The sequence below is a fragment of the Bombina bombina genome, chromosome 4, assembly GCF_027579735.1.
Source record: "Bombina bombina isolate aBomBom1 chromosome 4, aBomBom1.pri, whole genome shotgun sequence".
Classification (NCBI taxonomy): Eukaryota; Metazoa; Chordata; class Amphibia; order Anura; family Bombinatoridae; genus Bombina; species Bombina bombina.
Window position 1 is genome coordinate 115017284 of NC_069502.1, and position 12892 is coordinate 115030175.

A 12892-nucleotide genomic window follows, 5' to 3' on the forward strand; every position below is an offset into this window, starting at 1 on the left:
CTTCTCACATTAATTTTTCTATTCTACATGATTCCGGCGTTTGCGCATGCGCAATGCGCCAATTTTTGTCAAGGTGGAACTTTTTCAACCGAAAAAGAAAGTAACCGCTCAGTACACAGCGGTTTCATATGTGAGACGTACGATTGTGCTTGGCTTGATCACATATGAAACCGCTGTGTACTGAGCGGTTACTTTCTGTTCCGGTTGAAAAAGTTCCACCTTGACTAAAATTGTCGCATTGCGCATGTGCAAACGCCGGAAGCGTGTAGAATAGAAAAGTGAATGCAAGAAGACACTTGTGACGAAATAGGGGAGGGGCAGGCGGACATTTTTGAACTACAGAAACAAACATAGTAAGTCTTTTTACATGCTAACTCAATATTGTTGAAAATTGGGCTACATTTAAAAATAATAATCGTTTTAAACTCTATATGTATGATTTAAAAGTTTTGGGTTGACTGTCCCTTTAACCCTTTGCGTTATATTGAAATAGGTACTACATGCTACAGTCCCCGTTGTCATTTCTTAAGCGCAATTATTTTTGCCTTTGCTATCAGTTAATACAGATAAAAGAGGAATATTTACTTAGCCTCTTAAATGTAATTTTCAGAAATATATATATACATATATTTTATCTTAAGAGTACCTGGGATTCCATTAGATAGTTATAACATTTTGAACATTAGTGATGTAAATGCGTTTTCACTATTACACTGTTAGAATTGTTTTTAGAGTTTCCATAATAAGGGCCTGATAAACAATACTTATTGACATGAAGTAAAATCACACAAAATCTTTTTTATTTTTATTTAAAGGGACACTGAACCCAATGTTTTCCTTTCATGATTCAGATACAGCATGCAATTTTAAGCAACTTTCTAATTTACCCCTATTATACATTTTTATTCATTCTCTTGCTATCTTTATTTGAAAAGCAAGAATGTAAGTTTAGAAACCGGCCCATTTTTTGTTGACAACCTGGGTTGTTCTTGCTGATTGGTAGGTAAAAGCATCCACCATTAAACAAGTGCTGTCCAGAGTTCTGAATCAAAAATTGTCTGGCTCCTTAGCTTAGATGCCTTCTTTTTCAAATAAAGATAGTAAGAGAGAGCAGAAAAACTGATAACAGGAGTAAATTAGAAAGTTGCTTAAAATTGCATGCTCTATCTGAATCATGAAAGAAAAGATTTGGGTTTAGTATCCCTTTAAGCATTATATTGTAATGTATTTGAACCCTGCACACCTCTCAAGCTAAAATTTCCCTTTCTAAAATTCTTTGAGAGAACTGACAGTAGCAACAAGACCTCTTAGATAATCACACCAGAGCACAGAACTTTAGCTCCTCTGGCTGTAAGTCTACTTATTCTCATCACTCCAGTACATGTTCATCAAACTAAAGATACAGTCCACACATGCAGTATTTGTAGGAACAGACAGCACAAAGTGGATCACTTTGATGATGTTGTCTACAATGATGAGAAAGTCATCACATGCCGGAATATTGCTATCCAATGCTGTGAAAAAGGGAAACTTTTCTAACGTTCAATTCCTTAAAGGGGCAGTAAAGTCATAGTTAGGCATTCATGATTTAGACAGAGCATACTCTTTTAAACAACTTTTCAATTTACTTCTTTTATTTAATTGGCTTTCTTCTCTTGTTATCCTTTGCTGAAAGGTTTATCTAGGAAAGCTCAGGAGCAGCAAAGAACCTAGGTTCTAGCTGCTGATTGGTGGCTGCATATATAAACTGTCATTGGCTCACCCATGTGTTCAGTTAGAAACCAGTAGTGCATTGCTGCTCCTTCAACAAATGATACCAAGAGAATGAAGCACATTTGATAATAGAAGTAAACTGGAAAGTTGTTTAAAGTTGTATATTCTACCTTAATCATGGAAAAAAAAATTTGGGTTTCATGTCCCTTTAAATTTAAAACAACATATTTTCATTGTCAGAAAAGATATCAAGAGATGCTGCCAAATCACTCCTCCTCTTAGGCACTTTTAAAAACGGATCCATGATTTTTTAAATATATATAATATATATATATTATTCTTTATTTATATATATATATATATTAAGCAGGCAGCTACCAGGGAGGTAAAGCTGGAGAATTGCTGTTGACAGTTTTCAGAGAGAAACTGGTAAGGGAGACAAATGTTTGTTATGTACAATATTTAATGTGAAATGTTTGACTGCTTACCGGATCAGCTGGCCAGTTCATGGCTAGAAATGACTAATTAAACTGTTTAGTAAGCCTCCTAAAAGGAGTAGATTTTTGTTTTATGTTTATGCATTGAGGCCTATTTATCAAGCCGTCAACCGCAAATACACCGGAATTCCGCAACGTAATTGTGGCGAGCCTGATTTGCCCTATTTATCAAAGCCTACAGACCGGCAAAAGTTGAAATCTGTGACGTAACATACGATCCGCCGGTCTCAGTCCGACACAGATCGATGCTTACGTTATTACAGATGTTCCGAATACAAGTTCGGCACTATCTGACTACTTTTGCAAGTTATCAAACTTCTACCCGGTACGCTCGCCACTATTCCGGCCCAGCGTACATGCTTTTCAATCCACCACCCTGGAGGCAGCGGATGCTATAGGAATCAATGGAAGTCTGAAAGCAGCGAAAGCTTATGTTCGATGCTGCCAGATATCCCATTGATTTCTATGCTAGAATAAAAGTTACGTTTACACCTAACACCCTAACATAAGCCCCGAGTCTAAACACCCCTAATCTGCCGCCCTGACATCGCCGCAACCTACATAATGTTATTAACCCCTATTCTGCCGCTCCCGGACCCCACCGCAACTAAATAAAGTTATTAACCCCTATACCGCCGCTCCAGTGACGTGCAGTGACGTCAGAGGCTGCACGTCACCGGCGCGGAGCAGCTCCATCTTCAAGACATCCGGCGCGGAGCATCTTCTTCTGACGACGTCTTCTGAACAATGAAGTTTCCCTTTAAATGACGTCATCCAAGATGGCGTCCCTTACATTCCGATTGGCTGATAGAATTCTATCAGCCAATAGGAATTAAGGTTGAAAACATCCTATTGGCTGTTGCAATCAGCCAATAGGATTGAGCTCGCATTCTATTGGCAATTCCAATCAGTGAGAAACCTAAAGTTTGTGAAAAAGTTTGTGAAAAAGTGATTTTTTTTTTTATTTGATCGCATTTGGCGGTGAAATGGTGGCATGAAATATACCAAAATGGGCCTAGATCAATACTTTAGGTTGTATACTACACTAAAGCTAAAATTAACCCTACAAACTCCCTACAAGCTCCCTAATTAACCCCTTCACTGCTGGGTATAATACACGTGTGGTGCGCAGCGGCATTTAGCGGCCTTCTAATTACCAAAAAGCAACGCCACAGCTATATATGTCTGCTCTTTCTGAACAAAGGGGATCCCAGAATAGCATTTACAACCATGTATGCCATAATTGCACAAGCTGTTTGTAAATAATTTCAGTGAGAAACCTAAAGTTTGTGAAAAAAATTGTGATCGCATTTGGCGGTGAAATGGTGGCATGAAATATACCAAAATGGGCCTAGATCAATACTTTGGGTTGTCTTCTAAAACAAATTATGTACATGTCAAGGGATATTCAGGGATTCCTGAAAGATATCAGTGTTCCAATGTAACTAGCGCTAATTTTGAAAAAAAGTGTTTTGGAAATAGCAAAGTGCTACTTGTATTTATTGCCCTATAACTTGCAAAAAAGCAAAGAACATGTAAACATTGGGTATTTCTAAACTCAGGACAAAATTTAGAAACTATTTAGCATGGGTGTTTTTTGGTAGTTGTAGATGTGTAACAGATTTTGGGGTCTAAGTTAGAAAAAGTGTGTTTTTTTTTCAGTTTTTTCATCATATTTTGTAATTTTTTTTTATAGCAAATTATAAGATATGATGAAAATAATGGCAAGAAAAACGGTATATAATATGTGTGGGTACAGTAAATGAGTAAGAGCAAAATTACAGCTAAACACAAACACCGCAAAAATGTAAAAATAGCCTTGGTCCCAAACGGACAGAAAATAGAAATGTGCTGTGGTCATAAAGGGGTTAAAGGGATACTAAACCCAAATTTTTTTCTTTCATGATTCAAATAGAGCATGCAATTTTTAAATTTACTCCTATTATCAATTATTCTTAATTCTCTTGCTATTTTTATTTAAAAAGCAGGAATGTAAAGCTTAGAAGCCAGCCCATTTTAGGTTCAGCACCATGAATAGCGCTTGCTTACTGGTGGCTACATTTACCAAACCAATAAGCAAGCATAACCCAGGTTCTGAACCAAAAATGGGCCAGCTCCTAAGCTTCACATTCCTGCTTTTTAAATAAAGATAGCAAGAGAACAAAGACAAATTGCAAATAGGAGTAAATTAGAAAGTTGCTTAAAATTGCATGCTCTATCGGAATCATTAAAGAAAAAATTGGGTTAATATCTCTTTAACACTATATTATGTACAAAAAAATAGGGGTCGTTATTTTAAGCCTACTGTATTAACATGAATAACATACTTGTGGCTGCCAATTCTCAAAAGGAGCTTGCTACCACCAGCAAGTAGGAATTCATAAAGAGAAAGCATTGAGAGAGAATAGCGCTTCAAATGTAAGTATAGTGTGTTCTAATAAGGATATATATTCTATAAAAATATATAAAATATGGGGGGCGGAGCCGGACCGCTGTTTAAGATGTCTGCACCTTACTGAAGCTCCTGATAGTGGTAAGCTGTAAGGCTCTAAATCCAGCATACTCGGCTACTGAATTGGCCCAGGAGAGGTGGGAAAAGGTGTCTGATCAGGCGATATCGCTGCTGCAGCTTTAAGCAGCTCGGTCATCTACTGAGAACAGCCGCGGAGATTGTGGCCTACATAAATCGGATAGCAATAACATGGCAGGCGCCTGAATTTGAAAGGTGAAGCAGGTGAGAGGCGGATCGCAGATCTTCACTGGGTAAGGGACTTAGCGGCACACATGATACCATCAATGCTTATAGATGCACGCTAATAATCATTATCACACCCAGATTATACTTTGCAAAACAGCGGGCGATGCAGATGTGAGGCCCACGTGGCTAATGGAGACACACGCAGGTCAAGCTTATGATCCATCATCACTGCATTGTGCTTAACAACATGTTTAGACCTACCAGAGACCTTAAATTTCACTATATGTAATAATCCTACTAATCAGAAAGAAAGAAAAAGGGTACCCTCTTCACAAGAAGAAAACTGACATATTTCATATCTATACATACCACCATTGTGTTAACAACACTAAAAGATGCGTAAAGACTTTAGAATTACTATACTAAGGCAGCAAATCCCATTCACAACATGACTTCAAGGAAGTTAGCTAAACAGGACAAGCAACTTAAAGTTCACCTGGGCACTGTAAATACCTTCTTTAAAGCTTTAGACAAGCAAAAGCCCAATCAATATCTCTGACCATACCTCAGACATTACGCATGATACTAATTGTTCAATGCTTCAATCCCCTGATAGAGAAACAGAGTCAAATGAATGAGGCCCCATCATTCTCAAAGCGATGGAATCTCTTATAAACCAGGTGAAATCCTGTATAAAGGAGAAGTGTGCGGACCTCAAAAAAGAATTAAACGATCTAGGTATAAGAGTGGAAACTCTTGAGAGAGATAGAGAAGAAATAACATCTGAAATACTATCAATGTCAAATAAAATGCGCATTCAGCAAAAGCAAATAATGGAATTAGAAACTAAACTAGATGACATAGAGAACAGGACGAGGCGTATTAATATACGAATAAAAGGAATTCCCAAAGCTGTTTTAGGCCCTCATCTACATAACTACCTAGATGGCCTATTTCGATCATTACTGGGGGATGAATACCCAAACTCCTCTTCTATACAAATGGAAAGAGCACATTACTCTCTAAAACCGAGACCTTCAGAAAACAACCCGCCTAGAGATGTAGTAATTTGTTTTACAAAATTCCAGGAGAAAGAACTAATTCTGCAGCAAGCCTGCCAACAAATTTCTTTCCAATACCAAGGTTCAAAAGTCAAGTTTTTTGCAGATCTTTCAATAAGAACATTGCAAAAGAGAAGAGAATTGAATGCTCTCACTCTACATCTCCGAAATTTGAACATACCCTATAGGTGGGGGTTTCCTGTACAAGTCCAAGTTGTTAAAAACGGAAGAAGATTTGACTGTACCCAAACAGAAGACATCACCACCTTCTGCAACAGACTCTACATTACCCAGCTAAACACTAATATAACGGACACTTCACTATCTCCTAGATCGAAAAGTTTGTTGCCTCAATCTTCAAAACACAAAACTTGGAGTGACATCGCTAAAAACCCTCCCAATAAGAGGCATCAACCTCAAGATCTTCAACAACCAACTCCGGTGTCTTAATATCAGCTCCTCTTATGAAATGAAACACAGAGTTCCAGAAATTTATTATAAATGGGCCGCCCTGTTCAAGATATCTAAAAATTCCTGACTAACTACTCTTTGACTTGCAACGAGGGTCCGCCTGAAAATGTTTTACTTTAGGCCACCCAACAGTATCCTTTTTCTCTTGTTAAGTGTATCCAGTCCACGGATCATCCATTACTTATGGGATATTAACTCCTCCCCAACAGGAAGTGCAAGAGGATTCACCCAGCAGAGCTGCTATATAGCTCCTCCCCTAACTGCCATTACCAGTCATTCTCTTGCACCCAACGAATAGATAGGATGTGTGAGAGGACTGTGGTGATTATACTTAGTTTCATACCTTCAATCAAAAGTTTGTTATTTTATAATAGCACCGGAGTGTGTTATTCCTTCTCTGGTAGAATTTGAAGAAGAATCTACCTGAGTTTTTCTATGATTTTAGCCGGAGTAGTTAAGATCATATTGCTGTTTCTCGGCCATCTGAGGAGAGGTAAACTTCAGATCAGGGGACAGCGGGCAGATTAATCTGCAAAGAGGTATGTAGCAGCTTATTATTTTCTGACAATGGAATTGATGAGAAAATTCTGCCATACCGATATAATGTAAACTCAAAAGTCATGAGAGGGGAACCCCTAGGGGAACCGTGATCGGGGTGCGCTGAAAAAAATGTTAATAAGTGATATTGGTCTAAGAACAAACCATAAAGTTCATATGAGATGATGGTGCTAATCTTGTAAGGCAATCAGATGTGCTGGCGGCAAAGCTCCTCTGGTCTTCGGGAAGGAGATATCTGTAATTAGAAATAAAAAAGAGGGCGCCACATAGCGTAATATTGTTGACTCAAGATCCAAATGGGTGGTTATTGTTGTCGCTTACCAGAGATCAATGCACCGTATTATAACCGGTGCTGACAGGCAGGCTAACACTTTCAGTGGTTAGCACACTGGGTGGCCTCAGGCAGGCTGTACACAGGTGGTACTCAGCGTTCACTTGATTTGGTATGCGTCTGTGCAGCTAATGAGTGAGACACTGCGGTGGATCGGACACTTTGAAACCTTTACCAGGAAGGAGACACTGCGGTGGATCAAACACTTTGGCACTTTTACCAGGAAGGATCAAAAGAGAACAAAGGACAACTTCCGTGTATAAAATAAATGAGTTTTAATCCATACAAACTGCTACGCGTTTCTAGACCTACACCGGTCTTTTCTTCAGGCATACAAACAATGGATACAAATTTTTTAAGATAACAATCTTATATACAATTAAAAACGGAAGTTGTCATGGTTTTCAGCAAGAACCAATGGGCTGTGAATGGATACTCTGTATCCCATTTGTGCTAATTGGGCTTGGTAACCTGTGAACATCATTAACCTTAGCATTGTATATCCCAAAAGACCCATAAATATAAATAAAACAATTTAAAACAATTTAAAACAATTTAAAGGGTCCCCTCACAATCTGCTACAATAATCGCCAATGTGTTATAGTGTGCCTACATAAACGTTTGCAATGTAATGTGTGATTCGCAGATCTTAATGAAAAATAAGTCGTATATGATTTTGTTTAAACCGAGTGAACCCTCATATAAAAAAAGTGAAAGTGAAATTTGAAATCGAAGAAACTACTGGCTAAATAGCTCATGTTTGAAGTCACTTGGGGGATGTGTTGTTTATTATCTTATTCTAAAAACTAAAATTGGTGCGTGTGTGAGTGTGTGTAGAAGATGTGATGTGTGTTGAACCTAAACCAGAAATGTTATTTTAAACAAACAGATAAATACAATGATGTGTGTATGTAAGTGAAATGTATGTACCCAACTCCATTTGGCCAGATGGATTTTAAATACCAATAAATAGAATAAAGTGATTGCAAAAGATGCAATATATGAATCGTGTTATGTTTATTCAACGCTCAATTTCGTATGATGCGCCCGATTAATTAGTGTAATAAAATTGATATCTAAAATGAAGTGCGACCCCCAGCTGTGGATCATAATACACAGAGGTTTTTTTGCATGCAAATGTTATAAAACAAACATACATGTTCATAAAACAACTAGTGTTTTTATGTGTGTATATAGTCTAACGCATAGTAACGAGTGGTTATAGCGTAGACCTTTTGTTGTTTAGCTGATTTTATTATTATTTAGCTGAATTTGATCCTGTGATGTCTGAACTTTTGTAATCAAAACAAAAGGGTAAAAATATCCTTTATTTGTATTCTTTATTTGAGGAATTAATTTTTGATTTGTATTTAAAAAAAATTTTTTTTTATAGATTTTTATAAACATCTGATGTATCTAATGTGGCTAGTGAGCCAAAGTTGATTAATTTGTATTTCAAAAAGTTTATAAGCATCTGATGTATCTAATGTGGCTAGTAAGCCAAAGTTAATCAGACAATGATAAAGTCCAGTAGGATTATGAGACTGCTATTGGTTATAGCGACTAGGTGTATAGGCTGATTCAAGATGTTAAAATTATTCTGATGTATTTAAAGTGTCCAGTATATCAACGTTATTCAGACTAGTTCAGTGTACTGTATGAGTGTTTGAACAAATAAATTCTATCTTTTGTCTTAACTTCGATTGTTAATTAAATGCTGCTAAATCTAAATTCGCATTTAAGCCATCAGGAAAAAGTGTTTTTAACTTAAAAATCCAAAAAGTTTCTCGTTGTCTGAGTTTATTCGTTCTATTGTAATCTGCAGACCTAGGGATGAAATCTATAGGTGTGTATTTGAAAGTGTATGGATTGCCTTGATGTTTGCTTAGACAATGATTTGGCACACTGTGTTTGATTTTCGTTTTTTTACAGTTTTTACAATTACGCAGGTGTTCTCCCCACCTTGTTTTGACTTTTCTACAGGTGCGGCCTACATATTGTAGGCCGCATATACATTCCAATAGGTAAACCACAAAAGAAGAATTGCAGTTGTAAAAGCCCTGAATGGGATATGTATCACCAGTGGTGTGGGATCTGAAAGATTTACTACCATGTTTGATATATTGACAAGAATTACAACTGGTTTTTCCACATTTGTATGTTCCTTGTAGACCAAATATACCATTTTTGGTTTGTGTGTTGATCTTGGATCGGTGTTGTATATGTTTAACTATTTTGCTTGGTGCTAGTTTACTTCTCAAGGTGGGAGCCCTCCTGTAAACTATCTTTGGTCTATCTTGTACAATATTTCTTAAAACCGGATCCCTTTGGATGACATGCCAATGTTTGTGTATTATCTGATTTATTTTTTGAAAATTGTTATTGTATTGTGTAATGAACATAGTCTCATCTTGGTTTGTTGAACTATTGTTTGTTCTTTTGTTTTTGTTATTGTCAGATAATATCTCATTTCTGTTTAACCTTTTTGTTCTTGTTAGTGCGTTATCTAAAATGTGGACTGGGTAATTCCTTTCTATAAATCTATTGTAAATAATCTGACTTTGTTCAAGAAAGATGTTAAAATCTGAACAGTTTCTCCTAATGCGTCTGAACTGACTATACGGTACGTTGTTAATCCAACTTCTGTGGTGGTTGCTGTGGTATTCTAAATAGCTGTTGCTATCAACATCTTTAAAAAATGTTTTTGATGAGATGGACCAATTGGGACCCCAGCTGAGTATCAGATCTAAATATTCTATTGCATCTGGTTGAATGTTGGCTGTAAACGTGATCCCCATATTGTTATTGTTGAGTTGTGTTATAAATGATTCTGCTGTTTCAAAACTGCCATTCCAAATTAAAATGAGATCGTCTATGTAACGGCCATAGAATACCAGGCTCTCCCCAAGGTTCGCTTGATGTATGTAGATCTCCTCAAAATAACCCATGAAGAGATTCGCGAAACTTGGGGCGAACCTGGTACCCATGGCCGTTCCCTTTGTCTGTAAATAGTATCGATCCAGATATAAGAAATAATTATGTTGTAAAATGTATTTAATACATTCCAGAATGAATGTTCTTTGGTCCCCAGGTAAAAAGGGATCCTGTTCCAAAAAATGAGAAACTGCCATCAATCCTAAATTGTGAGTGATATTGAATCCAAATCAAGTGAACGCTGAGTACCACCTGTGTACAGCCTGCCTGAGGCCACCCAGTGTGCTAACCACTGAAAGTGTTAGCCTGCCTGTCAGCACCGGTTATAATACGGTGCATTGATCTCTGGTAAGCGACAACAATAACCACCCATTTGGATCTTGAGTCAACAATATTACGCTATGTGGTGCCCTCTTTTTTATTTCTAATAATGTAAACTCAGCCTTAAATGCAGTAGCAGCAACTGGTATCAGGCTGTCATGTATGTATATTTTACACTTCAGTATTCTGGGGAATGGCACTTCACTGGAATTATACTGTATGCATAAGACTTTAGCCTATTTTGCAGGGACTAGCAACAGGCTTTTTAATAACACTCAATTTATTAATGTTAAACGTTTTTTGCTGGCATGTAAAATCGTTTAATTTTCTGAGGTACTGGGTGAAAAAATGTTTTGGGCACTATTTTTTTCCACTTAGCAGTCGTTTTATTTAATTTATGACAGTTTACTGATCTCTCTCACTGTTATGTGTGAGGGGGAGAGGTGCTTTTGCTACGCATCAAAAAATTCAGTCAGAAGTTTATTGTCTTCCCTGCATGATCCGGTTCAGAACTCAGGGGTCTTCAAAACTTGTTTTGAGTGAGGTAATCACTCACAGCAGAGCTGTGAGATTGTAGTTGACTGTGATAAAAAAAACGTTTATTTCTGTATTTTTTTTCTGCTATCAGGGTTAGTTATCCTTTGCTAATGGGAGCAATCCTTTGCTAAAATTGTGTTTTTTACAAAGATTTGATGCTATAACTTTTCAGTTTATTAATTTTCAACTGTCATAACTTTTTCTGTGCTTCTTATAGGCACAGTACGTTTTCATATTATAGTAAATTACTTGAAAAGTATTTCCAAGTTGCTAGTTTATTTGCTAGTGTGTTAAACATGTCTGATTCAGAGGAAGATATCTGTGCTATATGTGCTAAAGCCAAAGTGGAGCCCAATAGAAATTTATGTACTAACTGTATTGATGCTACTTTAAATAAAAGTCAATCTGTACAAATTGAACATATTTCACCAAACAACGAGGGGAGAGTTATGCCGACTAACTCGCCTCACGTGTCAGTACCTGCATCTCCCGCTCGGGAGGTGCGTGATATTGTAGCGCCGAGTACATCTGGGCGGCCATTACAAATCACTTTACAGGATATGGCTACTGTTATGACTGAAGTTTTGGCTAAATTACCAGAACTAAGAGGTAAGCGTGATCACTCTGGGGTGAGAACAGAGTGCGCTGATAATATTAGGGCCATGTCAGACACTGCGTCACAATTTGCAGAACATGAGGACGGAGAGCTTCATTCTGCGGGTGACGGTTCTGATCCAAACAAACTGGATTCAGATATTTCAAATTTTAAATTTAAGCTGGAAAACCTCCGTGTATTACTAGGGGAGGTGTTAGCGGCTCTGAATGATTGTAACACAGTTGCAATACCAGAGAAAATGTGTAGGTTGGATAAATATTTTGCGGTACCGGCGAGTACTGACGTTTTTCCTATACCTAAGAGACTTACTGAAATTGTTACTAAGGAGTGGGATAGACCCGGTGTGCCGTTCTCACCCCCTCCGATATTTAGAAAGATGTTTCCAATAGACGCCACCACACGGGACTTATGGCAAACGGTCCCTAAGGTGGAGGGAGCAGTTTCTACTTTAGCTAAGCGTACCACTATCCCGGTGGAGGATAGCTGTGCCTTTTCAGATCCAATGGATAAAAAGTTAGGTTACCTTAAGAAAATGTTTGTTCAACAAGGTTTTTTATTGCAACCTCTTGCATGCATTGCGCCTGTCACGGCTGCAGCAGCATTTTGGTTTGAGTCTCTGGAAGAGACACTTGAATCAGCTCCATTAGATGAGATTACACACAAGCTTAAAGCCCTTAAGTTAGCTAACTCATTTATTTCAGATGCCGTAGTACATTTAACTAAACTTACGGCTAAGAATTCCGGATTCGCCATTCAGGCACGCAGAGCACTGTGGCTAAAATCCTGGTCAGCTGACGTTACTTCTAAATCTAAATTGCTTAATATACCTTTCAAAGGGCAGACCTTATTCGGGCCCGGGTTGAAAGAAATTATCGCTGACATTACAGGAGGTAAAGGCCATGCCCTGCCTCAAGACAGAGCCAAACCTAAGGCTAGACAGTCTAATTTTCGTTCCTTTCGTAATTTCAAAGCAGGAGCAGCATCAACTTCCTCTGCACCAAAACAGGAAGGAGCTGTTGCTCGCTACAGACAAGGCTGGAGACCTAACCAGTCCTGGAACAAGGGCAAGCAGGCCAGGAAACCTGCTGCGGCCCCTAAGACAGCATGAATCGAGGGCCCCCGATCCGGGAACGGATCTAGTGGGGGGCAGACTTT

At 38.0% G+C, this 12892-nt stretch overlaps 1 protein-coding gene across 1 annotated transcript in view; it reads right to left on the minus strand.

Moving 5' to 3' along the window:
- The window catches only part of LOC128656945 (24-hydroxycholesterol 7-alpha-hydroxylase), a 360073-nt gene that overhangs the window by 43315 nt on the left and 303866 nt on the right, over positions 1 to 12892 (minus strand). The window lies entirely within an intron of this gene.